This window comes from Cupressus sempervirens, chromosome 3 (genome assembly GCF_028749045.1).
Source record: "Cupressus sempervirens isolate cs-2001-9-10 chromosome 3, ASM2874904v1, whole genome shotgun sequence".
In the NCBI taxonomy this organism is placed as follows: Eukaryota; Viridiplantae; Streptophyta; class Pinopsida; order Cupressales; family Cupressaceae; genus Cupressus; species Cupressus sempervirens.
The window spans coordinates 251,932,362-251,957,673 of record NC_143120.1 but is presented as its reverse complement, the minus strand read 5'-3'; the positions used below and the strand labels follow the sequence as shown (position 1 = coordinate 251,957,673).

The 25,312-nt window shown below is 36.9% G+C and overlaps 1 pseudogene across 1 annotated transcript in view; it reads left to right on the top strand.

Annotated features, from left to right (window-relative positions):
• The window catches only part of LOC149565818 (disease resistance protein L6-like), a 38,862-nt pseudogene extending 16,870 nt beyond the window's left edge, over nucleotides 1-21,992 (top strand). The window contains exons 2-7 of the transcript XR_016361388.1: nucleotides 14,809-15,036; nucleotides 16,031-17,108; nucleotides 17,542-17,689; nucleotides 19,788-19,987; nucleotides 20,888-21,277; nucleotides 21,309-21,992. The product of XR_016361388.1 is annotated as a disease resistance protein L6-like (transcript). The remainder of the gene's footprint in view (nucleotides 1-14,808; nucleotides 15,037-16,030; nucleotides 17,109-17,541; nucleotides 17,690-19,787; nucleotides 19,988-20,887; nucleotides 21,278-21,308) is intronic.
• Nucleotides 21,993-25,312: the final 3,320 nt, after the last annotated feature.

The window sequence follows — 25,312 nt, the reverse complement described above, 5'->3', positions numbered from 1 at the left end:
TAATGGTAGTGGGTTTGGAGGAGGAAATGTGGAGGCCCCGAGAGGGCATTAAATGGTTCATTTATGATAGCCCCGAGAGGGCATGAAATTTGGTGAATTATGATAGCCCCGAGAGGGCATGAAAATTGTTTATTGCAAATATGGTTTGGTATGGCAAGTCTCCATTTTAGAACACACCTTCACCCTATGCTTATGGTTCCATCTGTGAAGCCATTGTGAAATAGTCTTGGGGGGAAATTGTTCAAGTTTGAAATGTAATGTTTATGCATTGAAAGATTGTATGTGTATCCCAGTTTGAGCCTTGTTCCCTAGCGTGGGGGTGGTCTCTTTGAGGCCTATGGTTGGGTGGAAAGCACCCATGGTCCTTGTTATTTTGTTGTGTTGCATATGCAGATTTGTGTCCAAGGGAGCAATGGAAATGGCTTGGAATGATCATCTTGCAGATTGATGTTGGATGAGAAAACTTGACATTGTGCCCTCATTTGTGAAGGAGGATTCACCAGCTTGTTCATGTTCTCAACGATCATGTTGGACAATGTTCATGCTACTCATTGTCCATATCTTTCAGTGTCCATGTTCCTTATGATTTTGAAAAGTCCCTTATGTTGCCCCATTGTGATGGAAGGAGATTGTATCATTGTTACCTAATGTACGTGTAGAAGAAAATATTGATAAGGTTGTATATGCATGTTTCATTTGGAGTTTATATTGTTATGAAAGCATTGGTACGAGTCACAGATTTTCTTTGACATCATTGTTATCATTTGAAAATGTGAAAGAAAGTTTTCTCCTTGTGGTATTGTAAATGACTAGTTGATAATAACAATCCATAGATGTTATGTGATACCATTGATTGTATAAATTTAAAACTTAGTAAATTGCTTACAATCTTGTTGTGCACTCAATAATTTGGTGAGTAAGCAATTTTGATAGATAATGAGGATATAGTAATATACTAATTGTCACATTAATATATATTGTAATGATTAATGAATGTGTGTACATTGGTAATGAGGATAATAAGTAATTCTGATCCCCTTCCCTTACATGAGGGAATCACGACCTAGTCCATATGATACAACTGACAGACCCTAATAGAATATTAGTATCAGAGGCTTGTTAGGATATGAATTACCTCACTAATTTATGAGTGTTGTATCTTGAACTTGCTCGTTTGACTCGTGACGCTAACTTGAACTAGACTGTCATCCAATCTATTTGAAAACCACCTGTGACTAAAATGTTAACACCTTCACACTATTCACATGAGTCTTGAACTCCTATTCAATGATAACCTTGTTTTACAATATGTAATTTCTTATGTGACTTCATAAGCTTAAAAAAAAAAAAAAAAAATTGTTGTGTTTTTACTAGTAAAATTTAGGGCATGACACATGATCCACGATAAATTGAACAATACTAGATACTAAATTAATATGTATATCATTGTGCACGTAAATGATAAAAATATATATCAAAATACATGTATCCATAGACAAAATTTTACACAAATATATATCAAAGATCATGTATCCATAGACAAAGTACTCAAATATATATATATCAAAATACACAGATCCATATACAAAATGTGGCTGATCCTGCCATCAGAATGTGTATAATATCAATGTTTCTATATACAATGTGGCATATGCCATCTCAAAATGTCTCATGATGCATCCTATGAAAACTATACTATCCTAGGGTGCTAGTGGATGATCAAAATGCAGCCTCTTCGCTGCACTAGGTGGATCAGATGCCTCCTACATAAACAAAAAAGGAAAACCCAAAGTTAGACTACTAAATTTATATGATTCTACGTATCTAACATTGAATTACTCAAATGCATAATGATCTTTTCCGTATTGGAGATTAATACTATCAAAATTTCATAATAAATACCTCTCTCGTCGACCTCTTGCGCCAGTCAGGAGTCCTCTCGTATGCCCTCGGCAACGCTGGTACCTCTGTGATTGTGGGCTGTATATGTTCAAATACCTTTGTCAGATGAATCTACAATTTAAACTATAACATTATAATTCATAGCATGCTAAATTTATAACATATTTAATCATGAATTCAAACTACAACTTACTATTATAGGCTCCTCCTCAGGAGTGAGTGGCCGCGTCATCAAATCTACATAACTGTCCCGTTGAACCTCATGTGCACTAGGAGTCTCCTATGAGATACAAAATAGTAGTTGTTAATATCACGGAAATTAGTTTTGAATTTATTTATGAAGATAAGTGATGCAAGAGCATCCCATGCTCATCAGGGGAACATTGAAGATCCAAGGCATTACAGAGGTCATGGAACATCTCTTGAAGTCAATTGGGCAATCCTTGCACCAATTATGGCTCATGGAAGCATACAAAGTTATAATGTTGGACTCATATGTGGAAGAAAGTTGTAATTGGGCATGAGATAGGATTTTAGGATTTCATATGGTAGATGTGTCATTTGATAGGTTCACGTAGGTTGTCATGGTCATATCTTGTCATTAGACAAGTCAAAACGTTCTAGAATTGAGTTTTGGGGTTTGAACAAGCAGGCCCTGGTTTTTAAGCCATTTTAAGGAGGGTTTTGAAGTTTGGGTGTTTAGGAGTGTGACCAAGACCTATAATCTTGAAAATCCTTAGTGTGTTGGTCCCTTTGTTGAAGCCTTGGTGTGTCTAATTCCTCGTGTGTCCCAGAGTTGAAAGGTACATAAGTTTTGTCCAGAGATTTCTTGGTGAGGAAAGAAAGAGAATCAGTGAGTTGGCCCTTGGGAAGGAAGAAAACTTGTTGTGAAAATGCCTCCTAAAAATCAAATGGCTAGAGAACTTGAAGAATTGAGAGAAGAGTTGGCAAAAGAGAAAAGAGAGAGGAGAGAACTTGAAGCATCTAGAGTGAGGGAAGAAAGACAGATGAGAAGAGAGAGGCTGAAGCTTATTGCAAGGATAGAATCCTTAGAAAAGGAAAGGCAAGAACCTAGAGGAGAAGAGGTTAGAGGAAGAAATCATGGAGAGAACCATGAAGAAGAAGAGGTTGGTAATGCAAGGCAAGAGCATGAGACAACAGATGATCCTGAAGAAAGGAGATTTATGAGAATCATTAAGGCAGTACAAGGTAATGGTGGAAAGAACCATATTGATTTTCCAATATACCAGGGTAAAAGGGATAGCGAAGAAGTGCTAGGGTGGATAGAGGCCCTTGAGAACTACTTTGATCTTGAAGACATAGAGGCAGATAAGAAGGTAAAAGTAGCAACAACAAGACTGAGAGGAACATCACCCACTTGGTGGACTAGTGTTCAGAATGAGAGAGAGGAAAGGTGGTGCAGGGCACCTAACTTATGTGGCAAGGGGGAACAAGTATCTCTGTTGCCAGACACCTTTCCACTCCATGAAAGCGAGGATTCAAGTAGATTAGGAAGTTGGAATAAAGGTTTGGTCCATATTTTACAAGTTGGTCTATGTTTTGTAATAAAGGCACATGTAAGGCCCACAAGCATTTTGGTGTGGTTATAAACCAAGTGACTCCATGAGACCAAAAGGCCTTAGAATAGGGTATTTAGAGTCTAAACAGTATTAGCAAAAAGTGGTTGTTTGTTTGTTTTATGGTTGGAAACGCCTATATGGTTGTTCCAACGGTCATGTAGACCTTTATATATGTCATATGTGATCTCAGTTGAAAGGGGGAGATCAGAGTGTACGGTGGTTTGGAGAAAAAATAATAAAAACTTCAATTTTCTGAAAATTTACTTAGTAGCATTTAATAAATCCATATGACCAGTTTTGAGTCAATGGAATAGTTTAGAAAGTTAGGGAATGCATAAAAACTATAGTTTGAAATTTGAATTTCAAATTCAAACGGTCATATTAGTTTTGGAGGGAAAGTAGTAATTTGGTATTTGTTTGATTAAATAAACCTTTGTAACCAACTTGGTCGGTTGGACAGGTGCATATAAGCCTATTTAAGTTGTAATGAACATATGCAAGACATGAATCATTATTGGTACGAAAAAAATCATAGAAATTGTATAGAACAACAATCATACTTTCCTCTGAATCAATTAAAAATAAATAAAATAAATGATACTTATATATATAATGGGGCTCTCTGTGCGAATGAAAATTCCTGATGATCTAGGACGCCGAATCTGTACAGGCTCATCGCCAGTAGCCACACCCTATATACAATAAATAATGTAATTAAATGAGATTACCACAAACATTTTACAAGAATGCATCAAAATTAAATTAATTAGAAAACATCTAATTACCTTACCTTTGTCAATGCATGCTGGCTCACCCCCCGCACTTTGTCCCCCCGGGGGGCAGGTGGTATCTGCAAGATAAAAGAAAGATTAGCAACCATATATGCTACAATATCAAATAGAAAAAAGAAATGCGAACACAACATAATGTACCGTAGATGTCTCAAAGCCAAATGAAATGGTCGAGAGTGTAGCATCATCTATCTGTCTGAGCTCCTCCTCGGTCATCAACTAAACATGAATGAAGATCACATACATGTAAAAGTCAGTATGGCTTAAAAATTAAAATTACTCTATTATAAAAATTAACTTTAAATCACATATGTCATAACAAAAAAATGTATACACGTACTGACACTGAAGGAGTCCATGCCTCTACATTCCCCTCCTCTCTCGCATCAGGGTCTGTAGCCTCTACACGTGCGTCTAGTGTATCCTCATCTAATACAAAATGATACTCAGGAAGATCACCTATGGGACCCAGGCAAATATTCTTGCATGTAATGCAAGTGTGAGGCACACAAACGTGTGATGAGCTAGCCGATGATGAACTGGCACCAACATCATCAACACGAGGAGGCAAGACTGACCTAGCCTGAGATACCATTAGGCTACGCAGCCTATGAATGGCTCTGATGGTCTGAGAGCTAGCCTCTGCCATAATATCTGGATGCTGCACTCGAGGAGGGGGGGAGATATCAGGGGGGGGGGGGGACAAAAGTGCCAAGTTTCTTCCGCTGGGAAGAGGGTCTATCCTGAGGAGCTCCTAGTCCTAAGCCCATGTTGGGCTTCATGCTCCAATAGTTCACTTTAAGTTTCAACACAAATTCTGCATATAATTTTTTAAGGAAATAAAATGGTATGTCTAAATTTCCATGTGGAGGGATATCAAAGACCATCCACCAACGGTCCCAAAAATTTGCACGTATGGCGTCATTTGTGCACCATTTAATCGATAGTTTAGTTTTTTTTGGGTCAACTGGTATACCCGTTTTTGGGTTAGCAAAAAGGCTTGCCAAATCATCTTTGGTTATGTTGAGGGCTGCGACCTCATCATAATCCAAACCATCATCAAACATCTGGTGCATTTCATCGCGCCAATGAAGAGCGGCATTTTGTTGGTTTGTAAGAGTTTCAATGTTATCCACTATGGTGTTTAACGTGGATAACATAAGAGCCAGTGGAGGTACATTATTGTATGTTCTATGCAAACCTCTCAACTCAGTGAGATTTTCATTTATCAAATCCTCGATTCGAGGAGGGTTTTGAGGAGGTAGAGGATCATTTGGTGGACGGTTTTGTGGGGATACTGGATCGTTTGGTGGTGGGTTACGAGGAATATTATTCCCTACCTCAGTGTCATCATTTTGATCAGTCATTCCTATTGAATTGCAAAACGTAATATATATTAAAAAAAAAATTCTAAATTTTAACCATTTTTGTCAAAAAAACCCTAGATTCAACTAAAACAAAAAAAATCTTGTTAAAATCTATTAAATTTAGGTTAAAAATGAGTCGGGGTTGGGGGGGGGGGGGGAACATACCTGATATCTGATATCCGATTTGCTATCTGATATTCGATTTATTATCTGATATCCGATCTAACTGGCCCAAATTCGCGTGAAAATAAGGGCCGCGGGTCTGTGATTTTGTGTTTAATCCATGCACAGGTATCGGATATCCGATATTATAATATATATAATATAACATATATATTACATTTTATATATTTTTATATTATATTTTATATATTTATATATTATATTTTATATTTATTATATTAATTTACTATATATTATAATATAAAATATTATTATTATACTATATTATTATAATTTATAATATATTATACTTTTTTATTATATATTATATTATAAGATATTACTTTTTATTATTATATTATATTATATATATATATATATTATATTACATTACTATATATTATAATATATGAAATATTATATTATATTATTATAATATAATATGTTATTATAATATTATTATTATAGTATAATATTATACGATTAAATATAATAATAATATTATTATTATATTATAGTATAATAATTATTATAATAATAATATTAAATAATAATATTATTATTATAATATAATAGTATGATATATTATTTAATAATATTATTATTATTTTATATCAATAATAATAATATTAAATAATATATCATACTATTATATGATTTTAATTATTAGTCGGATATTGGATTTAAAATTGGATATCCGATATGAAATCGAATATCCGATATGAAATCGGATATCCGATATGATATCGGATATCTGATAAGGCTCGGCTTAACCTTCCAGGTTTGGTTCCTAGATAGGTAAAAAAAGTCAGAGCGGATTTTGAAGCACTTTTAGGTGTCTTCAAACTCTCTTTTTTTCACATCGCCACTTTTTGGCACACCATGATCCTGCACATACCCATATTCGGGATCTTGTTCATGCTGTAATGTCCCCTTTCTAGCATTCATAGCATGATGTTGTCATTAGCCTATTTCCCCACAGTCCCGTAGGCTAACTAGGACATTAAAGGGGCTTAGAGGCCATTTGGCCTAGACAGTTTCAGTTGCAGGTCTTTCTAAGGGGTTCTGGGGAAACTTTGGGCATACTTACTATTTATAGTAAGTCATCTTGGACATGGTCGGACATTCAGTCACAGTGGTATGTCGATGGTAATTGTTTAAAATCGACAGGAAAACTTATTTATCATTGATAAGATTTGTTATGCATTGATAAAGCCATTTTATAAAGTTAAATTTAAATATTTAACTTTATTAATGCATAGACTATAGTTTGTGGGAAATATTTAAATTAAAAGAGTTCCCTTTATTTTTATAACACATTGGAGACATAAGGTACATAAAGGGAGTTATGTTTTATCCCACATTGAGAAAACGAAGGATTGAGCTCTTGTGAGAACACTATAAAAGAAATGGAAGAGTTTTTTTTTGTATGCTTAGATGAAGATTAATGTTATGTTGCTGGATATCTGATTATCGGGCTTGGAGGGCAGAATCCCTCTTTCCTAGCATTCTCTTCGCTGTTGGAAGACACAGTCAGGAGGATCAAGGGTGTTTTCACTTCAGGAAACACACTGGGTTTCATTTGGGGTGTTCGCATAAAGAAATTTACAAGGGTTTGAGGTGCAGATCCGAAGTTAGTTATTGCTATAGTGCCGCATGAACAGTATTTTGCTACAGTACGGCGTGAACAATGTTGGTATCAAGTTTACTTGTTTTTCTGGCTGATTAGAAGTTTGGAGGGTTGTCGACTACATATGCAAAATACTACGACAACTAATTCCAGGTTTCTTCTGTCAAATTTTGATATTTTGCATAATAATTGTTGAATACAAGTTTGAATAGTTGTTGCAGCGTTTAAGGCAACTGTAAGTGCACATCTACATTTAAAAATCATCCTTTTATCAGCAGATTGAAAGAGTTTCCAGATTTTTCATATACTGTTGAATGTGTGCCAAGTGTTTGTAAAAATGTTATGATGTGTATTATGCATTTTAATGTCACTTCATAGTTGTTCGTAAATCTACTCATTGGAAAGCAATTTATTGAGGAAATCAGCTTTATGAGTTTGCATACAGAGTGTTTGACAATATTCCTTAAGTTAAATTTCTGCAAGTCAAAGTTCAAATCAGGGGAGGATATTACAGTGGTATCAGAGTTATAAGTCCTGCCATCCTGTGGAGGTCTTATAGGAAATTTGGAACTGGCGGATAAAGGGGAAAGTGTTTGATGAAATGTCAAAACACTAAAATCAGAGCATTTATGTTTGAGCATGCGATAGGGGCCTTATAATTTCTGCAATACCAAAGCAAGACAAAGTAGGAGTTCAGACCTACAAAGCAAACAGTCTAGTTCATACGTACAGGGGGGTATAGAATCCAGTCATATAGACACAACGGAGGTATTCTTTGATCAAGACAGCAATATGGGTGACTGAGATGACAGGAATACAGGATTAGGTGGAGGCGGGAATGCCGGTCCAGAGCCTGGAGAGGAAAGATTCTTACAGTTATTAGAGACCTTGGTACAGGGTTAGCGAGTAGCAGAACAAAGGGCACAGGAATAGAATCAGAGATTGGATCTTATGATGCAGATGATGGCTCGTCAAATGGGGTTGAATGCTAACATGGGTGGAAGAAATAATCAGAATGGTAACAATCAGAATGGAAATGGTCAGGATGGGACACATAATGGAGATGAACAAGTTGGGAACAATTTCGGTCATGCACCCCAGCGAGCTAGGACAGTTAGTTCAAGGCCCATGATTCCTACATTTCCTCCTAGAGTTCTAGAGCAGTTCGTACCAGAGCCCCAGATTACTGATATACAGGACCAATTGAGGAGAGATTGGGAAGCCGGAGGGCCAGATTTTACTACTGCAATTACCTTTAGGGAGTATATGGATGTGCGGATGAAACATATGCCACGTGGACATGACAGGAACCAGAGCTATGAGCTACGGAAGAAAGTAGGGAGACTTGAGTTACCATATTATGATGGCTCAGGAAAGTCTACAGCAAGAGCTTGGGTTCAAAAGCTTGACACATACTTTCAATTGAACCCTATGCCCGAGGAAGAAGCTATTAAGTACGCAGCAATTCATCTAGATGGGTTAGCACACGAGTGGTGGCATCATGGTATGGTCACTATGGGACATGCACACATTACCTCATATGTGGAGTTTACAGAGAGGCTGATTGAACGTTTTGATAGGAAGGATCTAGAACTCCATTTCAAGGAGTTAGCTCAGCTTAAACAGCGGTGATCATTGGAAACGTACATTTCAGAGTTTCAGAAACTTGCAGTGTTAGTAACAGATGTATCTGAATGAAGGATACTAGTTCTATTTATGGATGGTTTAGCTGATCCGTTGAGAGGGTGGATTAAAGCTCTCAACCCTCCCACTTTGCAGGAAGCCATTAAGAAAGCTCGTGACATGGATTCCTCTTCATCTTCAAAAAATAAATTCCAGGCAAAGAGTTTCCCTTCAAGGAAAGATAAGGACAGGAAACCTTTTCATAAAGAGGTTCAGCCAGCTAAGGAGGAAAGTAAGAGGTTGGACAATGAGACACTTAATGATCTCAGGAAGAAGAAGCTTTGTTTTCATTGCAAGGAGCCTTGGGATTTGTCAAATAAGTGTCCATTGAAAGAAAAAGCTAAGCAGATGGAGTACTTTTCAGCCAAAGAGTCAGTAGATGGAGATTCAGAGCAGTCATCTGAATAAGATGGAGATGATGATAGTTCTTCATAGGAGGAAGCACGTGGTGATAGCACGATAGCTCAGTTGTCAAGTATATAGGAGGCCATCACTTTCAGAGTTAGGGGAACCTTGGATGGACAGAGAGTTGTGGCACTCATTGATACAGAGGCGACACATAACTTCATTGATGAGAAGTTTGTGACATGCAGAGGGCTACATACAGAGGAGCATAGGGGATTTAAGGTGATGGTTGCCGATGGCTTCAAAATTGAATGTACCAAGAAAATCTCCAACTTGCAGCTTCGTTTGGGAGATTATGACATGACAGGAGATTTCTTTGTGGTCAACATTGGTGATCAGGATATGGTGCTTGGGATGAGCTGGATGAAGTCTCTGGTAGAGTTTACATTTAACCTTGAGAAAATGGAAATGAGGTTTGAGGCAAATGGTAAGAAGATAGTGCTCAGAGGTTTGTCAGATGGGAGACTTCGAGTGGTGTCACTCAAGCGGATGCAGAGTTTCTTTAGACATGATCAGGTGCAGTGGGCAGCAGAGTTTAGAGTAATGCCTAAGATGACAGAGCAGCATAAACAAGAGTATCCACCTGATGTACAAAAAATAATAACCAAACATACTAAGGTGTTTGGTGAGATACCTCCAGGGAGACCCCCGGATAGGGGAATTGAGCATGTTATTGAATTAGAGGAAGGGGCTAAGCCAGTTATCATCACACCTTACCGCCATCCGAAGAGATGTAAGGATGAAATAGAAAAGGCAATTAAGGAGTTGATTGACATGGGGCACATACAGCCAAGAAAAAGTCCTTTCGCTTCTTCAGTAGTATTGGTGAAGAAGAAGGATGGTACAATGAGGATGTGCATTGATTATAGGGAGCTAAACAAGAAGACAATCAAGAACCGATACCCTATCCCGTGCATCGATGAGCTTATTGATGAATTGCATGGTGCATGCTATTTCTCCAAGATTGATTTGAGATCCAGCTACCATCAGATACAGGTTAGAGAGGTGGATGTGGAGAAGACAGCTTTTAGATGCCACTATGGACATTTTGAGTTCTTAGTCATGCCCTTTGGGTTGACAAATGCCCCTGCCACTTTCCAGTCCTGTATGAATATAGTGTTTAGAGATCAATTGAGAAAGTTTGTGTTGATATTTTTTGATGATATATTGATATACAGCCGTACTTGGGAGGAACATTTGAAGCATATTGATACAGTGCTCAGTATTCTAGAGAGGGAGTCATTATATGCCAAGATGAGTAAATGTGAGTTTGGGATGACAGAGTTGCTCTATCTAGGGCATATTATTAGTGCAGGAAGTGTTCGGGTTGACCCAGACAAGATCAAGGCCATTCTGGATTGGCCACCACCGAGGAACACCTCACAACTCAAGGGATTTCTCGAGCTTTGTGGGTTCTACCGCAGATTTGTGAAGGGATTTTCACAGATAGCAGCACCACTTACAGATTTGACATGGAAAGATAGTTTCAAAGTGGTTAGAGAGGGCTCAGGATTGTTTTGACAGGTTTAAGGAGTTGATGAGTACATGTCCTGTTTTAGCCATTCCAGATTTCACCAGGCCTTTTGAGCTGCAGTGTGATGCCTCGGGAGAGGGCATAGGAGCTATTCTCATGCAAGACAAACATCCCATCGCATATGAGAGTAGAAAATTACGAAGTGCGGAGAGAACCTATAGCATCTACGACAAAGAGATGCTAGCAATCATGCACGCGCTAGCTAAGTTCAGGCAGTACTTAGTGGGGAGCCGGTTCACAGTAAAAACAGATCATAATAGCTTGAAACATTTTCTTGGACAGAAGGACCTTAATGACAGGCAACAGAAATGGGTGAGTAAATTACAGACCTATGATTTCGACATAGCCTATGTCAAAAGGAAGAAAAATATTGTTGCAGATGCTTTATCTAGAAGGCCTCATTTGCTTGCTGTTGGGATAGTCATGGATGATTGGAGAGAGATGATCTTGGCAGAATATGCTAAGGATAGTTGGGCATCTAGCATTATTGAGGGAGCTATTCAAGATAGTCGATACACTGTCGTAAATGATCTGATCATCTACAAGGAAGTGATTTATTTAGTACCCGGGTCTGCTATGAAGCAGAAGATTTTGAGGGCATTTCATGATTCACCAATGGCAGGACATCCCAGATTCTTTAAGACATATCAGCACGTGAGAGAGCGCTTCACTTGGAAAGGACTCAAATCAGAGGTGCTTCAGTTTGTGAGGGAATGCCTTGTGTGTTAGCAGAACAAACAGGAACATTCTTTTCTGGGTGGTTTACTACAACCCCTACCCATACCAGAGAAGAAGTGGGATAGCATTTCCATGGATTTTATCACAGGCCTCCCTAAGGCACAGGGTCGGGATTGTATCTTTGTTGTGGTAGACAGATTGACAAAATTTGCACATTTCTTTGCAATTTTGTCTACATATTCAGCAGCACAAAATACAGAACTATTTTTTCGAGAGGTATTCAAACTACATGGGATACCACCGAGCATAGTCAGTGATAGAGACAACAGATTTATGAGCCACTTTTGGCAGGAGTTGTTCAGGTTATGTGGAACAGAGCTCACTCCGAGTACCAGCTACCACCCCCAAACTGATGGGCAGATAGAGATAGTGAACAAATGGGTTGAGGGGTACCTTCGAAACTACATTGCAAGAGAGCAGAAGGCTTGGGTGAAGTGGCTACATCTAGGGGAGTACTGCTATAATACCTCTTTCCATATGTCTATTCAAATGTCCCCTTTTATGGCACTGAACGGGTATGATGCTCCTAATTTTTTGGATTTGTTATTTGGGGACAGCAGGGTGCCTAAGGCCAAGGATACTTTGCAGGAGTGCCAAGACATTATGTGATCCTTGAAGGAAAATTTGCAAAAAGCACAAAATCAGCAGAAGCAATATGCTGATTAGCACAGGGTTGAGAGGTCTTTTGAGGTGGGAGATATGGTGTACCTCATGTTACGGCCATATAGACAGTCCTCTCTCAAGAAGAGTGGAGTAGAGAAATTGAAACCACGCTACTATGGACCGTTCAAAGTAATCAGGAGAGTGGGCGAAGTAGCTTATGAGTTGGAGTTGCCTGTAGATAGTAAAGTGCATAATGTGTTCCATGTGTCACGCCTTAAGAAGGCATTGGGTCACAATGTGGTGCCTTCAGTAGTATTGCCACCTCTTGATGATGAGGGAAAGCTTATCTTGGTTCCCGAGGCCATACTTGACTCCAGGGAGAGGGTGCTTCGTAGGAGGACTATCAGGGAGTATCTAGTGAAGTGGAGGAACCTACCTGTCGAGAATGCTACTTGGGAAAATGAGCAGATATTGCAGCATCCAGAGCTGAAATTGCTTGAGGACAAGCAATTTTGGGAAGGGCGGACTGTAATGTCCCCTTTCTAGCATTCATAGCATGATGTTGTTGTTAGCCTATTTCCCCACAGTCCCGTAGGCTAACTAGGACATTAAAGGGGCTTAGAGGCCATTTGGCCTAGACAGTTTCAGTTGCAGGTCTTTCTAAGGAGTTCTGGGGCAACTTTGGGCATACTTACTATTTATAGTAAGTCATCTTGGACATGGCCGGACATTCAGTCACAGTGGTATGTCGATGGTAATTGTTTAAAATCGGCAGGAAAACTTATTTATCATTGATAAGATTTGTTATGCATTGATAAAGCCATTTTATAAAGTTAAATTTAAATATTTAACTTTATTAATGCATAGACTATAGTTTGTGGGAAATATTTAAATTAAAAGAGTTCCCTTTATTTTTATAACACATTGGAGACATAAGGTACATAAAGGGAGTTATGTTTTATCCCACATTGAGAAAACGAAGGATTGAGCTCTTGTGAGAACACTATAAAAGAAATGGAAGAGTTTTTTTTTTGTATGCTTGGATGAAGATTAATGTTATGTTGCTGGATATCTGATTATCGGGCTTGGAGGACAGAATCCCTCTTTGCTAGCATTCTCTTCACTGTTGGAAGACACAGTCAGGATGATCAAGGGTGTTTTCACTTCAGGAAACACATTGGGTTTCATTTGGGGTGTTCACATAAAGAAATTTACAAGGGTTTGAGGTGCAGATCCGAAGTTAGTTATTGCTATAGTGCCGCATGAACAGTATTTTGCTACAGTCTGCATGAACAATATTTTGCTACAGTGCGGCGTGAACAGTGTTGGTATCAAGTTTACTTGTTTTTCCGGCTGATTAGAAGTTTGGAGGGCTACCGACTACATCTGCAAAATACTACGGCAACTAATTCCAGGTTTCTTCTGTCAAATTTTGATATTTTGCATAATAATTGTTGAATACAAGTCTGAATAGTTGTTGCAGCCTTTAAGGTAGCTGTAAGTGCACATCTACATTTAAAAATCACCTTTTTATCAGCAGATTGAAAGAGTTTCCAGATTTTTCATATATTGTTGAATGTGTGCCAAGTGTTTGTGAAAATGTTATGATGTGTATTATGCATTTTAATGTCACTTCATAGTTGTTCATAAATCTACTCATTGGAAAGCAATTTATTGAGGAAATCAGCTTTATGAGTTTGCATACAGAGTGTTTGACAATATTCCTTAAGTTAAATTTCTGCAAGTCAAAGTTCAAATCAGGGGAGGATATTACACATGCAAATTTTGTTAACCTTCTCTTTTGTCCAAGTGAAGACCAAGCAGTAGATATATTTACTAAAAGTATGCTTGAGGCCAAATTTCTGAAACTACGGGGCATGCTCGGCATGATTGAGGTGAACATTAAGGGGGGATAGTCATGTCATGTTTCCCTCTCTTTCTTTTGTTGTAAATAGGTACCTAACAAGGTTGAATGCCGGGACCTATCCTATCTATATTTTTTATTGTAATTTCTCCCATACATTATCATTAGTGGTAGAAATTAAGGGAGGATGTTAGAAATAGTCAACAGTCATGCTGTTATAACCAAACAACAAGTATGCCACACATTTCCTATTAAATTGGTAACAAGATAGGAATGTCCTCCATGAAACTAGGCCATACAACATTATCCTAAGAAGATATGAACGTCCTTCATGATACTAGGTCATTTAGCATTATCCACTTATCCTCTAGAATCATCTTCTCATCTCATGGGCTCTCTATATATAGAGGCCATTACATAGCCTTGTAAAAATTAGTTTGATGAATAAAATTTGCTTCTCTCTTAAGTTTTTATTTATGTTTTTTCATTGCCAAGTATTTGTGCTTATTTCAGATCTTAGTAAATCTTAGATCTCTTATTTTTTATCAGCTTGGACGAGCTTTGCTTGATGTTGAAATCGAGAGCACCCATAATTCCAGTGTTCTACGATGTGAAGCCTTGTGACCTCCGATGGATGGACGAAAGAGGACCTTATGCCAAAGCTTTGGAAATGCACCAGAGAAAGGGGAGACATGACTCCAAAACCATCGAAAACTGGAAATCGGCACTACGTCGACTTTCCTATCTCAGCGGCTTCGAGCTCGACGCCTGTAACGGGTAAGATGACAAGGACTTTTACGCTCGTCTTCACTATGAATTAGTGTGTTTCCCTTTCCTTTTCGCCACTTTTATACCCTTATTTTAAGAGTTTAGGGTCCGTTTGGCAAGCGGAATTAGGGTTTATGCTCGAAAGTCTTATCACCCTATGACTGTCGCTAATCCCATAATTTTTAAAAGTGAAGAAATATGTTTGACCCAAAATCATAAAATAACTTTTTTTTAATGATAAGATACAAAGTAAAGATTATATATCATAATTTGACGATTTGTGCAAAATACCTTCTATTTACCAATGGATGAATTTAAGGAGTTTTTTAATTAAGGTTCATAAAGCATAAAACTTGGTTAAGCTTTTGTCAAATAGAGTTATGGGTTTAATCATGGAGGAAACTCCATAATTAAGTGTGCTCAAGCTGGAGTAGTACTGGGATGGGTGATCTCTCAAGAAGTCTCAGATCACCTAGATCCTATGAGTGCTAAGTTCCATTTATTCTCATGAGACATTGATTTATGTCAATCAATACTCATGACACATGGGTCAATGAATTGTATTAAAAAACTCTACAATTAAATCCTGGTAGCAATATCATAACAAATAAAAAATATAATATTTTGTGGAAAATATTAGAATACTTCTTGTGCAAAATATATCCTATTTATCAATGGATGAATTTAAGGGGCTTTCTAATGAATAATTCATAGGCACAAAACTTGGTTAAAGTTTTGCCAAATAAGGCTGGAAGTGGGTTTAACCAAGGAGGAAACTCCATAGTTAAGCTGGAGTCGTATTGGGATGGGTGAAGTACTCGATAAGTGATCTCTAGGAAAGTCTCTATGCTCTACCTCTATAATCATAACATAAATCAATGAATTGTACTAAAAAACTACATAATTAAATTTTGATAGCAATATCATAAATTAATCTATTTTATGAAAAAAATGTTTTCAGCTTGCTAGTTTAATATACTTCTTGAGTGTCTGAATTAAACAGCGATCTTGGGGAGCTGCTGGAAAAAATCGTGCAACAAGTGTCTCGGAAAGTCGAGAAGTCTTCGTTGCACGTAGCCGAATACCCAGTATTACTTGAAGATGCAGTCCAAGATTTTGAGGAAAAAATGTTGTCAGGGCCAAAGCAGCGACAAGATGTGAAAGTTGTGGGGTGGGTTGGTTGTGGTGGAGAGGGGAAGACTACACTTGCTACTGAACTATTTAATCGCAAGCGTTCCTACTACAGCTGTGCGAGCTTTCTTGATATGAGAGAAGCTGCCCTAAATGTGTTGCAGGCTCGACTTGTTAAGGATTTGAACAGTGTCGATTTCAAAATTGATTTTGTAAATGAAGGAACCGAAATTCTCCGTAATTGTCTTTCCTCATCCCATGCTCTCATAATCCTAGATAATGTTGATAGCAGAGATCAACTCAATGCATTTTTGTCACTCAAAAATTTGCTCAGACATGACAGTCTTATTTTAATAACATCTCATAACAGAGACCAGCTCTCAAGCTCTGGAGTGTCTCTGATTTATGATGTGCGTGGTCTCAATAGGAAATACTCTGAAGAACTGTTCTGTTTTCATGCTTTGTGCATGTGCCAACCGCCGCCCACACGTAAGCGCCTGGTTGAAGACTTTCTAAATGCCTGCAATGGATTGCCGCTGTCGTTGAAGGTGATTGGTGCACTCTTGTATAAAAGAGACTTATCCTTTTGGAATTGTCAATTAAATAAGCTTTCAAAAATACTTCCCTCTGAGATAACTGAGAGGCTGAAGATAAGCTTGGACGCTCTAGACAGGCACCAGAAACAAATCTTTCTGGACATTGCATGCTTCTTTGTAGGTGAAGATCAAGACCTGGCAATTAGGGTTTGGGATGGATCCGACTGGAATGGTACGCAAGGGCTTCAAACCCTCAAGGACAAATGCCTCGTTGAAGTAGATGACAAAAATGTTATCAAAATGCATGATAATCTTCGTGACATGGGAAGGGAAATTGCAGAGGAGGACTCTTCAACGTATCCATGCCGTCTATGGAAATCCTGTGACATTCCCACTTTGCAGAAACAACTATCGGTATGATAACCAACATCCTCTGTTCTTTCTCTATAAGCCCTAAAACTAAAAACAGTATGTTTTGATACTGCTAATAGTTTTTAAATATTTGGGGAGAATGTCTTTTAGAGAACACTCGTCAATATTACTTTCTTATTTTCTTGTGAAGAATAATACTAGAAATTATTTAGAGAAAATCATGATTAATAGTTTAGAAATCTATTTGCTTTTGAAATTCTAAAAGACCAAAGAGTTACAAGAATATCCATAATAACAATTAATATTCTAATCAATTAAATTCAATTTCTAGGATCGTTTTGGAATTAAAAAATCGACCATATGATAATTTAGATCTCTTCCCTTTCTCCGTTTTCTTATTCGGTGATTTTTATTCTCTAGGCCTACTCTCTGCTAACAAATATTTTATTTTCAAATATTGCTTTGTTGGGAACAGAAAAAGGAGGAAATACATGGAATTAGATATTCTTCATGCTCGCAACCTTCCAGATTAGCACGGCATGGGATCTGTATATCCCCAGCCATACACAGGTGCAGCTATCTGGAAAATGATAGTGTTTGCTTTGATGTTGTGGATGAAAAAGGTGGACAGAGTGGATCAAAGATAAATATGAATGCAATGATAAACATTCAAATCAATAAGCAAAACACAAAGATGTCAAGTTGTGCTACAACACTTCATACTCATTACATATCTAAAATCTATTACAAATCCATAGAATGCTACAACATTCCATCCACTCATGATCCACCATGAGAAACCCAAAATGGGCTCTGCTGATCCACCATGATCAGATAAACATCTGATGCTCAAATCCTTACATAATGCCTCTATTTATAGAGGTCTGAGAACTCTCTAGACTACAGACCAAACATATTACACATGCTATAATTTATTATAATATTACATATATTAAAACATAGGTGGCTATATTTGTGGGCTGAAATGGCTATTTATTGTGGACGGTTTCATTGTGGGCTGGACGGCTAAGTTGGGCTGTTATGGACGGGTCATTGTCTGCTATGTAATTTATTAAGGATGGTGCTGGGTTGGGCTGCCGACAATAGTTGTTGGATAGAAATTAATTCTTCCAACACTCCCCCTTAATTTCTATCACTAATGCTACTGCATTTATATTGTTTTCCCTCATTATAATTATTTCGGGTTTTACGGCTTACCCCTAACCAATGCAATTCTGAAGTGGTTCCAAGCTCACCACGAACTTCTCAAACATTACACAAATGGTTTCAAGATCACCATAAACTTTGTGTTCCAATGGTTTACAAACCAAGCATTCATTGGTTCTACTGACCATGAATCATCACTACGGGAAAATTATCATCACTTTGGCTTTTCTCCTTCTTGACCTGCATCAAACTGATTATTGAGTCCATATAAAAAGAAATCCATCTACTGAGATACATGGCTGCCCAGCCGCTGTACTCGCCAGTTCTATAGGAATCCTTTTTAGATACATGGTTCATCAATACATTCAGTCAAACTCTAGGGTGTCGGGTACAACTGATAATGCACCCCTTACAATAGATTATTAACAAGCAATTCTCATTCAATCTTCATCACTTGATTGGGGGTCATTCAATTCAGCCATCTACTATTACATGACCACATTTGATATGACAAAGCCTTAAACATTTTCTCATCCAAATTCCAACACTTAAACTCCAAATCAGCTCTCACAGAGACCTTTGCACTATGACAAGGAGCTTTAGCACACCATCTTTTATTCAACATGTTACATCTAAGATAACTAACTTAACTTTAACAACTAATGCATAATAGTTGACACACATATTTCAAACACAAACATAATAAAAATTTCCATGATCAGTAACTTCCATGTCATGTGTATGCATTCTTTGGCACTCCCGCTTGCACAAAGATGCTCCACATGCTTCTAATCTATAAATGATAGCGTCACACAATGCTAACTCAAACACACTTCAACTTTGGCTTTCTTCTTTTCACAGCTTCTTTGTTTCTCATAGCAATCTCTTGACTTGTTCTTCTCTTTATTCTTGCAGAAGATAACTTCAAATGCCATTGCTTTTGGGCTACGTTGCCACAACACTCTTTACTGATTTTAAACTTCTTGAGCTCTCCATGATCTAGGATCATATTCCATTAGCTCTGATACCACTTGAAAAAGGTGGACAGAGTGGATCAAAGATAAATATGAATGCAATGATAAACATTCAAATCAATAAGCAAAACACAAAGATGTCAAGTTGTGCTACAACACTTCATACTCATTACATATCTAAAATCTGTTACAAATCCATAGAATGCTACAACATTCCATCCACTCATGATCCACCATGAGAAACCCAAAATGGGCTCTGCTGATCCACCATGATCAGATAAACATCTGATGCTCAAATCCTTACATAATGCCTCTATTTATAGAGGTCTGAGAACTCTCTAGACTACAGACCAAACATATTACACATGCTATAATTTATTATAATATTACATATATTAAAACATAGGTGGCTATATTTGTGGGCTGAAATGGCTATTTATTGTGGACGGTTTCATTGTGGGCTGGACGGCTAAGTTGGGCTGTTATGGACGGGTCATTGTCTGCTATGTAATTTATTAAGGATGGTGCTGGGTTGGGCTGTCGACAATAGTTGTTGGATAGAAATTAATTCTTCCAACAGTGGACAGTTTGAAATTTCTCATAACACAAGGCGATGATTTAAAAGACATATTCAGAAGAGCTTCTCCAAGTTTGATATGGCTTCACTGGTGCAATTTTCCATACCCTGGGATCCCTCGGTGGATACCTCTCAAGCACTAAAGGGTATTGGAGCTCAATTCTCAATCGAGCCTTACAACATTATGGAGCAGTACAGTAAAGGTATCCATTTTTCCAGCTTTACAAGTACTCTTTCAGTTCTGAAATTTTGAATTCTTTTTCTTTTTCAGATCTAAATTTCAAATTGTTGAGATGACTCATGCATGTGAAGCTAACTCTATTTTATTAAACTGTCTGTTAGTGAAATTGTTCACTAATTTATAATCATGTAGATGGAGATGAAAGGATCATGTGTTTCCGAATCTAAAATTCTTATCTTAAAATTTTCTATGGTTTTTAATAGTCTGAATTCATATTGAAGATGTAGTATTGGAACAATTGTGTGATTTGTTGAAAAGTGATGCGAATGAGGCATGGTTTGTTTCTAACTTCATAAAATATTCATTTATATGTTTTTAAGTGATTAGTTTTGTTTAGGTATGTTTTTAAGTTTTTGGATTTTTCTCTCTACTCTGATTAGTTCTGTTTAGGTAGGTCAGAGTGAAAACTTAAATAATAAGATGAATCATGATATGAGAAAAGTTTAATATAGGTCAATGAGTTTGATTCAAAAACTACACAGTTGAATCTGATAGCAATATCACAATTTCATTTGTGGGAAATATCTCCTACTTGTCAATTGATGAACTTAAGGGGCTTTCTAATGAATGATTCGTAAGGCACAACACTAGATGAAGGTTTTGCAAATGAGATTGCAAGCAGAGTGGATTTAACCATAGAGGAAAGTCCTTCACATCTGTAAGCATCGCATAGATCCAGTGAATATTAAGTGTTTCATTTATTCTCATAATAGATTTATATGAATCGCTTCTCATAAGTCAATAAATTTGACTCAAAAATCACACAAATCCTGATAACAATATCTCAAATAAAAGACATATGTATTAAAATTTCCTTTGTATTTTTGCAAGTTTTATTTTAAACTTACATGATAATGGTCAGGTACCTGTTGAACTGAGACAGTTGAGCATTAATGGCACACTCTCCGGCTTCCCAGAATCAATAGGGCAGCTGATGTACCTAGAAAAGCTTGTACTGAAGGGCAAGCTTGATAATAATGGCCAGATATTCTCCTCTACAATGAAGGCCCTACCAGGCTCATTTTGCAATTTGCAGTCACTCAAACATCTGGACTTAGTGGGATGCGAAGACATGAAGTTCCTTCCACGCGATTTAGGGAATTTAACTAGTTTAGAACATTTAAATCTTTCTTACTGCAAGAATTTAAAAGAGTTGCCAGAAACCTTTAGCAATCTTGCCAACCTTAAATATCTTTGTTTGAAGGATTGCAACGAGCTGAATATATGTAGCCATGCTCTACATAAATGTTTATGCTCTACATAAATGTTTTAAACTGGAGTACCTAAATCTGAAAAGCTGTAAGAAGATAGAAACCCTGCCTATCACCGTCGACAATCGGCAGCATCTAAAAGCCCTAAATGTGGAAGGAACAAGCTTAACAAATTTACCAGAAGGAATTGGAGAGCTAAGCGATTTGAAATATCTGAAGCTAGGGAGCCCTTTCCTGAGAGAGTTGCCTCAGTCAGTCGGAATGTTGACAAGCTTGGAACCTTGCTTGGACCTATGGTTGGATGATATGCATTGTGTTTGCCAAGGCTAGAGGTATAGTCTTGTTTTGGTCCTATTTCTTTTCTTGCTGTTCTGATAGGTGTAGATGGCCTGAGTTTTTTCACTTGTTTCTTATGGTGATCTATTGTCTTATTGTTTCTTTTCCTTGTGATCGAGTGATTGTTGGAAGTTTTAAAGGGAACACTCTGGTCCTTTGTTGTTATTTTTGGTTTAAGTATGTAGCTATCATGGGGGCTTGTCCCAAGTCTTTCATTGTCAACATTGACCATGGTTTGTAGGTTAGTCACTTGTGGACCTTTCTCTTTGACAACTCGAGAGATCTGACTTGTCTGGATCTTTCTTTACTAGGCACTGGTAATGTTCTGGTGTCTAGTGTTCTGATTGTACTTCGAGTTAGCACCCGTTAATTGATATTTTTCTTAATTAAAAACATCTAGGACTTTCTATCTTCCACAAACCCTTATCCCAACTAATTGACTCTTATAGAGTTTTTCCACTCATATCCAAAATCTAACACATTTCATATATGGTTCTGACAACTAAAAAAATGATATTTAAACTTCTATTGTCCAACAAAGAGAATTAAATGCAAACCTCTATGGTTGATTAACAAAAATTCCTTCCTTTATCTCATAGTTTTCCATAAGGCTTTAGATAACTTCAACATCCATTTATACATTCAATTCCATACTTAAAAAATCATTAATTTTACGCAATCCTTATGTGAGAAAAGTCTTCCACAAACTCCAATATCACTACCAAAATAATGTCTCAATAATAAGCCATTGATTAACATAATAAGCCATTGGCCAAATCACGAACTAAATCATTGAATACTTCTTTGCACACTTTGGAGAATTTAATATACATTGTGCCCCACTCTTATACCAAATTTGGAGACTTATCACATGTGAAATATAGCAAAAACTATATTTTTTTGTTGTTGTTGTTACATCCAAAGATGTAGAAGTCTCACACAAATTCATAAAGAAAATTCACCATCTACCATTTTAAACTTTCATGCAATTTATGTTTTTGCAACTCCACCTTAACAAAAAATGAGAACTCACACATTGTGCAATAAATTGAATTAATATCGATACATGCGGTTGAGAAGGAGTAATAAGGCATATAAATCTAAGCTTTGCTGGAGAAATAAAATATTTAAGCAAGACCAACATTCACTCAAAGTCATATTTTTCAAATAAAAAATTGCCCAAAATGCCCTAGAATTTTTTATAGCTAATCATGAAAAATAAAAGATAAAGAAAAGAAAATATTTTGATAGAAAAAAACACAACATACTATATATTATTTTTATAAAAGTTCATTTTCAAGATAAATTTGAATGTTATTTGCTGAGATAAAAAAAAGGCAAGCACCAAAAATCATATTTTCGATTTCAAACTTTCTATATCTACCCACTTCAATTTGTCATCTTTGTTTTTCACTAAATAGACTAATTGATTCAGATGTCCATTGAAACTGGCAATGGGTAGACTGAATGAACACAAATATGAGCCGTGTGTTTCACAATTGCTTCAAAAATGTGCTAGAATGTAGAATATGGAAACAAAGACTACGAATGTGATGTGTATTGTTGAATGACACATAGAACAAGAAATACACATTAGGATGCCTTCAAAATATGTTACAAACATTTTTTTACATAACCATTATTTCTTTGTCAATCAGTTTGGCTGCTAATTCCATTGGTCAGGTTTTAATAAAAAAAAGTGAGTGCAAGGTAGGCATTTCTACCCTTTTCCCCTTAACATCCACTTAACTACGCACTGATGACACAATGTAGTTAAGGCAGATGGACTTGTAAAGTGCCACATATTCCCATCATGTCATACATTTCTCACATACTTTCATTTTCCTTAATTTTTAGAAGGCAACAGAAAAATACAACTACCAAAAATGTCTGCGCCAATAGAAAGAAGAGAATAAAAAATGTAAAATTCATATTTAATAAAAATATGCAACACAATCTTAGATTAAATAATTTATACACATTTTTTAAAAACCGAATTAATTGAAAAATGCAACACCAAAACAGACCTTAACGACAAGGGCTAATAAAACTAAAATCAATATCTACTTATATAGACTAAAAGGTAAATCAAACCACATTTCACAAAGATCTGTTTCCTCCACTCCAAAATTCTTTTCCAAAGTATACAAAGATCCTTCGTCGAATATGCATTGTCTCGTTCACGACATTGTGTTCGTCCTTGATAGCTGCGTCGTTTACCACATTCTTGGGTTCTTGATATCTCTTTGTTTATCACATTCTCAGCGAAATTTCTACCCAACTGGGCATGTAAGTTATGAAGGAAGCAAGAACGAGAAGAACAAGGTAAAATGAAGATTTTTCACCGATGAAAACCTTGTTCGGAACGATTCGCCTTAGGAATCTACAATCTTTGAATAACACAATTCTTGTTCGCAATGGACACAAATGTTGGCTGACTTTTCTATAGATGCAACAGGCTTCCTTATTATGTTTCCAACGCAGTAGGTACTTCTCCCTCCACTCCACACGCTTCTTGTTTCAATTACAAGTGGAGTACATTGGGCTAAGAATTAGTTTGGCAACTAAAATCATTCTATCTAGTGATGGACTCTTACGGAGAAACTCCTTCGTCCTCAGGAAGCTATATTGGGTGTTACGACGTATTCATCAATCACCATGGAGATGACATGAAGAAAACAGTGGCTAGTCTCCTCTACAATCGCCTAACTCTCGACGGCTCTATGTGAGTATTTCTGGATAGAGATGAGATGGAACGAGGCTTTGAACCATAGTTCCAAAAATCGCCATGAAATCGTCGAAATCGCCGAAATCGCGATAAGATTCATGGCTCCCGATTTTTTTGGAATCGGAAATCGCTGGTGGCGATTTTTTTTTGTGAATCGCCTGAATCGCCAAAATTGGCGATTCATGGCAAAAATCGCCAGAATCGCCATCGTGAATCTCCAGAAATCGGCCGCGGCAGAAAGGATAGAAAGTTCAATTTTTTTAAAAAAACACATGTTTTATTTGCTTTCTAAGTTGACTTTCCTCTTTGTTATAACCCTAAAGAGCCTTCTATTTGCTTAGTATGAGTAGAAGAGAGGAAGAGTGAGAGAGAAGAAGAGAAAAGAGAATCCATAGGTTTCCAACCGGCAAGAAAGAAGAGCACCAAAGAGATCAGAAGTCCATTTGGGGAGGCCATAAATTGCATTGGGAGCATTAAGGAGTCAATATCAACACTCCTCAACTCATTTGCAAGAGGTAAGTGTTGGTTTTTTTTTTTGCATGTTAGTGTAGTATGCATTTTTTGTTAAATTTTTTTAGTGTTCATTTGCAAATCTTGAATGTTTTTTATTTTTAGTTTTACTAAATTGCAAACTAAGGTTTGTTGTTTTGTAGTTTTTGTTTATTAGTTGCAAACTTTGATTTTTTACATGAATTTTTTTATTGCAGCAGCCCTTTGCTTTCATTTTCCAATTTCCACAATGGGTAAAAAAGATGAATGCTGGAAATATAATGAAGAGTTTCCTGGGAGAACCAAATATCAAACAAAATGTATATTTTGCAAAGAAAAAATAAATTCGGGAGGTATCTATAGATTGAAATACCACATTGCTGGCATACCTGGCCATGATGTCACAGTTTGCACTCAACAAACCGCTGAAGCAAAATGCTCTTGTTTAGTGGCATTAGAAAAAATTGAACAAGACAAGTTGACTAAGAAAATGCAACTTGAAGGGTTAAGAGGTATTGGCTCC